This window comes from Drosophila nasuta, chromosome 3 (assembly GCF_023558535.2).
Source record: "Drosophila nasuta strain 15112-1781.00 chromosome 3, ASM2355853v1, whole genome shotgun sequence".
Classification (NCBI taxonomy): domain Eukaryota; kingdom Metazoa; phylum Arthropoda; class Insecta; order Diptera; family Drosophilidae; genus Drosophila; species Drosophila nasuta.
Window position 1 is genome coordinate 39,018,444 of NC_083457.1, and position 6,909 is coordinate 39,025,352.

Here is a 6,909-nt window from a genome sequence, read left to right on the forward strand (position 1 = left end):
AAAGCCTAACCACAATTCAATTTACGACAACAAACTCTAATCTAATATGTCCGTAATCATAATTTATGTTACATTTGCCGTATTTAGACAGCGCTTTAAACTTCGGCTCTCATTTTTTTGTCAATTGCCATTTCGGTTCAAAATCAATAGACCCAATAGCCAATACTCCATAGAGTTTGAAAAAAGTGTTGCCTACTCTCAGGCGCCGGAATAAAAAGCCTAACCACAATTAATTGAATTTGCTAGAACAGTCTCTAACCTAATATGCCAGTAATTATAATTTATGTAACATTTAATGCCGCCTTTTGTGCCGAAGCAATTCCGTAAACGTTAAATCATTCTGACCACTACAAATACACATGCAGCATTATATACTCCATATATAATATATAGCATTCATATACATATGTACAATACATTTGTGTGTGTAACTTGTCAAGGCTCATCTATTGATAGATAATCTTTTTTGTGCATCAGGCATGGCATGTCATTAATTATATTGGGCGCCAACTCAATCCTTGCGCACATTCCACCCACTGACCACGAGTCCGAATCTTAACCCAAACCCCCCAACAAGTGACGACAATCAGCCCTACAAAGTGGGAGGTCACTTTTTGACACCGCATTTTCATTAAATGGATTTCAATTATGTTCGTGGTGCATTTAAATTTATGAAAACAGTGGCGGAAAAAACACAAACACAAAAACCTGAAACCAAATACAAACACAAATATATGAAAAATGTTGTAGGAATTTTTAAAATGAATTCATTAAAAGTAAAAATCAGCAAGCAGAGAAAAGAGAAGAGAGAGTGGAGGGTTTCATGATGGGTAAATCACTTTGCAAACAAGACAGACGGACAGACAGACAGACCGACAGAAACAAAACCCTTTGATATTTAATGCCAACGCTTGCTGAACAGTCGACCCCATAACCCATTGTATCACCACCCCCCCTTCCACCGCTAGGTGGCGCCTGTCGCACTTTATTTGGCAACTTAATCGCCCGACAGGCCACAGTTTAAATGGAATTTCGCTGCTTTCAGCGAAAATTTTATTAAATTTCAGCGCATTAAGCGGCAGCAGCTGCTTTCATTGTTGTCCTTGTTTTCCGCTCTTTTCTTTCCTCCTGTCATTTTTTTCCGTGTTTGCTGTATTTTATTTTTGGATTTTTGTGCTGTGTTGCTTGAGGGCGATAATAATGCCAGAAATGCGTCAAAAATTAAGCGGCCTCGTTAGCAGTTTGCACGCTCATTTCAAGCCAAGGAAGCGAGTGAAAAAGAGAAAGAGATGGACAGGAAAATTGAAGCAGCACTTACCTACATACATATAAATATTTTTGTCGGTGTACAATAAGTTAATTAAATAATTTTAAATTTTATTGAAATTGACTGAAAAAAGGAAATGTAGTAAAGGATTCTTTAAAGCAGAAAAGAAATACAATTCGATAGTAGATTTATTTTTTTTACAATGCAAAGGTAAAATTCTTCATAAATTTGATTATAAATGCTTCGTGAGACCTTTCAAACTTTTTAGATAAATCACAAAAAATAAATCAAAACTTCACGTTGCCCATTTTTGTTTGTCAAAAGTTGCGTAGTTCTCTTAAGAAATATTACATGAATATTTTTTCAAAATTGCTAATATTAATAATTTATTTTGCAAAAAATATAATAAAAATGAAATACATAATAAAAAACACATTAAAAATTTTAGCGCTGCAGTCAAAATGAGACGAATCTGTCAGTATAAATGGCGAAGATTATAATTAGAGTCTGTCGGAAAATGTTTTTAAGCGGTTTTTAAGCATTTTGTAGCCATAAAATGTTTATTTAACATTTAAAAAAGTATTTGCTGTCGGGCACGTTTATGGGCCGTTAAAAAAGGGCAGCTGCAAAGCGGCGACACCAAGTTGAGTAAACAGACCAACAAAGTGCCTTCAAAATTTATTTAAAAACTCATTTAACAAGCGACGCAGCGACGCAGCGAGGCGCCTCTCATGGGTCTTTCACTCACTCTAAGCCCACATGAAACACAGTCAACAAAAAAAAAAAAACAAAACAGGAGGGGACAATATAAAAGAGAAAGTCCTGTTTGGGGTTGCACTGGCGTCATCAAATGCTCAATTAAATGGTGTATATTTATTCCTCTTTATTTCCTTGCGTTTTAATTTTTGCTTTAATTTCATTATTACCACTTGTCATTGTCAGAAATTGTCCATTTTAAATGGGAAAAATGGCGTAATTAATGAATGCATTGTGTATTTAATGTCATTAGGGTGAAGCGACATCATTTCATTTGCTCAGGTTTTACTTCAAAAAGAGAAAAACGTGATGCGTTTGCGTGACAAAACTTTCAACTAGTAAGAGAACTGAAAATTATTTTAATTTTTCATATTCGCCAAGAGAGAGCAGCGGAAATTCCAATTAAAACGCATCAGCGAATTGCAAGCCAATGCAACTGGAAATCGCTGGGCGACTGTCACAATCAGCCAAGGGAATCGGAACTGAAACAGCATCAGCAACAGCAACAGAAACACAGAGCTATCGTAAACGATATACGAGCATATACTGTATGTTTTTTGTGACTGATTTTCCATTTATTTGCGTAAATTAAAAACCAAAAAACAGAAAAAAGCAATGGTAAAAAAGGGAACCGAGCCGAGCGAAATAAAGAAATCGTTGCACAGGCGCAGCGTAAAATAAATAAACTCGTATAAAGCGCAGCGAGAAAACAATAATGTGCATATGTAAATAACGATGTCAACGTAATTGGACACGCGTACACACATATCCAGTGTTTACTGTACTTGGGAGACTGGACTGAGAGACGCAGTTGCGTCATTTCCGATGGCCAAAATGGAAAATGACATTACAGTTTCTTATTATGCAGCTGTCATATATGCGTACAGTGTTTAATCTGCAAACGAAATTTCGATTTTGCAAAATTTTCAATTATATTGCAATTCAATTAAATTGCGTATACGTAATGTGAAACTATGTATACATAGAGACACTCATGTCACTGCCAGTTTACGCAATAAACAATATTTATTTGTTTGGATTTTCAATTAAAACTGCATGCACAATTAGACGTAGTGCAGAACATAAAAAGCAAACGTTGATTGATGCGTAGATAGAAGTAAAAGAGCAAGAAATTAATGTTCATAAGTCACATAGAAAGGTATTGTAAACAAGCTTCGAATTGTTTCTCATCTTTTGTTGTTTCGCCAAAGTAATTACAAACTCGGCACACGTGCCGCATGCATAATGAAAAGTCATTTGGCACCACACAGGCACACACACACACACACACACATACACACAAGAATAATAACTGCAATTATGATATTGCACATTCTGAATGCGAATCAAAATGAGAATCAATGTCTGAATGTGAATGCGAATCAAATCAAAGCGAAACGAATCGAATTGAATTGAATCGAACTCCATATCACAAACTGCAAGCGAATTTATTTTGCTGATTTTCCAAAGACAAAGATAATTGAATTACAACAGCTGCAGCAGCAGCAACACAACACGAAACACAGTTTCTGTATCTGTTCAAACTCCAGAGACAGAACTTAGAAGAGAGTCAGAGTGAAAAAGAGAGAGGTGCCAAAGACAAAGAGTTATAACTAGAGGAAACATTCGAGAAAGGGTTCTCACAATTCACATCTACAATCCAAATCCAAATTACAAACACAATCACAATGCACATGAGCGAATGTGCATTAAATTGGCAATTATTTGCTGCTTCTGCCGGTTCGGTTATTACTGTCCAGGGAATACAAGTCGTATCAATGAACACAGAGGTGACATATGTATGAGAATAAAACTCTTCTTCCTCCTCTCACAGCTAGATAACTTTTCACCCAGGCAGTCTGGTCTATAAATATTCGCATTTATCTATGCTTTTTATTGGCCATTTGACGAAACGTTTAATAGCCTCAAATACAGTTTAAAAAGGAATCTTTGTATTTAATATTGAAATGATTGCCACAATTATTGCTTTACATTCAATTTTAAGCTGATAAGCTGCCAAATAAATAGCAGTAAAGCAGTATTAATAATATTTATTTACAAATAAAATTCATTCATTTTGAATTCTTTACATGAAAATATGTTCTAAAGTTGTTGCTTAAAATACTTGACAGCTTTTAAAAATATATATTTATATCTTAAGAAACTTAATTAAATTCATTAATATTTAAATGAAAGTCGAAATCTACTAAAAAGTATTTGGTATTCATACTACAAACTCAGTTAAATTCAATTTGTATATAATACTAAAGAGGAAAAAAATCTTTTAAAAATACCAAAAACCATATTTGGTATATTGTTATACTATATTTTAAATGTATCATAGATTACCAGATTGTCAATCAACCCTCCGACAGTTTATATAAACTTGTAACCCAAATTAGTTTCCAACCTTTTTGTTTGAAAAGTACTTGACAGCTTTATAAAAAACATTTGTATGTTTAAAAAAAAGATAATTCAATTAATTTAAATTTTACTGGGCTACAACATTAAAACAATTTCAATAATACGTATGTATGTATATATTATACATATATAAAAAAAATACATTCAAATTGAACTTGAAGCTTTTTATATATAAAATATTGTTTCAATTTCACTCAAATTGTTAAAAATAAAGTATTTTTTATCTAAAAAAATCACTTTGCTGCCGGAAATGGGCATGGTTAGCAATTTTGGATTGCAAATAATTTAATCGGATGCGGAAATGGGAATGTACGCGATACTTTACGCCACAAATGTCAGAAACACATAGATCTGTCTAGATAGTTTTGCCGCACGCGAAAAATATTTGCAAATATAATTTATAGAAAAGGGTATTTTTTTGGGAACATTTATCAAAAGCCAAAAACTTTTGCCCAACATAAATTCCATGGCTAAACATTGACTTTTTGTGTGTCCAATCAAAAGTGCTTGAAACAAAATTTTAATCAGTTTGCGATTTTTGCCATAAAAAACTAATCTACAATGGCCTCCCAAAAATAAAAGCTATAAATTTAGTTGGCAAACAAAACGAAAGCAAAATGCTACATGACGTTGCTATGATGCTGTCACTGGCGTTGCATAAAAAAATGGCAGCCAACTGCCGCTTGCCTCCGCCCCCGCCTCCATCCCCGTTGCTTCCTGTTGCATGTTGATGGCCGGCGGACATGATACAGAGATTTGTATGCAAAAAAGCGGAAAATCCGAATAGGCCAGTTAGCTGCAGCCAGTTAGATGGGAAGCAGGTGCAACGAACTATTTTCGTAATTGCTAAAGCGACGCCACCTCAAAAAAAAAAGAGAAAAGCAGAACAGGATTTGGCAGTTGATTTGTTTGTTTGCTTGCAAAAATTGCAATCAAAATTGAAAGCCAAAATGCAGGCGCAAAGAAAAAAACCAAAAAAGAAATTAATGATTGTTTTGCCGGATGTTGTGCTGGATTTCTCTGTGTGTGACCGCTTGTCACACTTGTTAGCATTGATTTTATTTACCAATTTTTGCAGTTTATTTGATTTCTAATTAAAAAGCATTGTGCAGATGTGAGTTCATTTTTTATTCGCACTTTGTATTTAATTAAATGCAAATAACAAATAGCAAAAATCACATAAATTTTCGCCGCCAAAAGGTACGAGCTTGAAATATCGTACATCATATGAGGGGGAGGAAGAGAGAGATCTATATTTGTGTGTGAGAGTGTGTGTGTGTGTGTGTGTGCGGTTTACTGTTGGCGGTGGTTCGCGGCAGTGCTGACCATTATTTATGAACGCAATCATTCATATGATATTTTGCGGTTGCGCTTGCATTTATCAAAAATGTTTTATAACACTTGCTTAACAATGCCAGCAGCTCTCACTCCCCCCCCTTTCGCCACCCTTGTCTCTCTCCCCTTTGTGGTTTATATTCAGCAATACAGTTGTAAGGTAAATTCATATTTATAGCCAAACGCTGTTTGCTAGACATGCTCACACATTACAGGGTATTTAGAGAAGGTATTTGGTATATTTTCAACTCGATGGTATATTTTAAATGTAATAGTATATCAATAAAGCAAATATAGCGGTTGGAAAGTTTTTAGTTTTTTTGACAAATGAGTTTACATGGCATCTGGTATATTTTGTGGATTATATTGGTACCAAATATATCGGATGGTATATTTTAGTTATTTGAGTAATATTTTATATGGATTTGGTATATTTCGTCCTCTACGGTATAATTTAAATGTAGTGGTACATTTATATACCATGTGCAGCCCTTGGTATATTTTGATATTTGGTGTATATTGGACTCTCCGGTATATGTCGAATTTAGTAATATGCATGTACTAAATATAGCCTTTGCTATATGTATTTTAGTTATTTGTGAAATATTTTTGATGGCATTTAGTGTATTTTTTAATATATGGTATATTTGGAATGTAGTATATATTAATATGCCAAATATTGTATTCGGAGTATGAATTCGGTATACTTTAACAATTCAACCGCACTGTGTTCTTAAAAATGGGTAGCGGGTATCTCACAGCCCAACACCCTTAACTGTAGCTTTCTTTATTGTTTATTTCCCGCAATCTTTGCTCGCATTTGATTAATGTTGTCCTTCAGTTTTTATTATCGTTTTGGCAGCTGCTTAAAATGTCAGCATTTTAAAGGCATTTCGTGTCGCGACACAACGAAGACCCAACAAAAAAACATAAACAGAAAACTCATTAAAATCATAAAATGCATTTATGACAGCCTTGTTTGCACTCCGGCAATAACGCTACAAGTGTGTGTGGGTATGTGTCTTCGTGTGTGTGTGTGCGTGTGTGTGAGTGAGTGCTGAAAAGTGTCAAAATCAAAACCAATGGCTGGGGCACACACAACAGGCTCATGGCAAAAGTTGTTGGCA